Source organism: Nuphar pumila, chromosome 11 (assembly GCF_984573655.1).
Source record: "Nuphar pumila chromosome 11, dmNupPumi1.hap1.1, whole genome shotgun sequence".
NCBI lineage: Eukaryota > Viridiplantae > Streptophyta > Magnoliopsida > Nymphaeales > Nymphaeaceae > Nuphar > Nuphar pumila.
This window is the reverse complement of record NC_143259.1, coordinates 49,538,947-49,539,349: the sequence shown is the minus strand read 5'-3', so window position 1 is coordinate 49,539,349 and position 403 is coordinate 49,538,947. Positions and strand designations below refer to the sequence as shown.

The 403-nt window shown below is 38.0% G+C and overlaps 1 non-coding gene across 1 annotated transcript; it reads right to left on the bottom strand.

The window, feature by feature from the left end:
• Positions 1–330: 330 nt before the first annotated feature.
• On the bottom strand, positions 331–403 carry TRNAE-CUC (transfer RNA glutamic acid (anticodon CUC)). Its single transcript has one exon. It is a non-coding gene; the product is annotated as a tRNA-Glu (tRNA).

The window sequence follows — 403 nt, the reverse complement described above, 5'->3', positions numbered from 1 at the left end:
TTAAAATTCAGTTATTTCTCCCGAACCATTTGAGAAATTGCACATGTATATCCTTGGAGAATATAAAAATTGAAAGAAAAAAGATTAGTAAGGACGGGCTTTGACTTGCCAAGTTCTTGGTCTCAACCACTCTTTGTTATTAAAAATTTTAAATGCCCGATTTCACGAACTTGGTCAGGTTTTGTATGGCAACAAAGCCCCCGTTGTGTTGGAAGAAGATTGACGGTAGTCATTTTTTAACTTTTCCAGAAACATGAAAAAAAAAATAGGGACAGGACTTCATGTGGCCTCTCAATAAAACCTCAAAAGTGAACAAAAAATAAAAACTAATTCCGATTCCGGGATTCAAACCCGGGTCTCTCGGGTGAGAGCCGAGTACCCTAACCAACTAGACTACAACGGA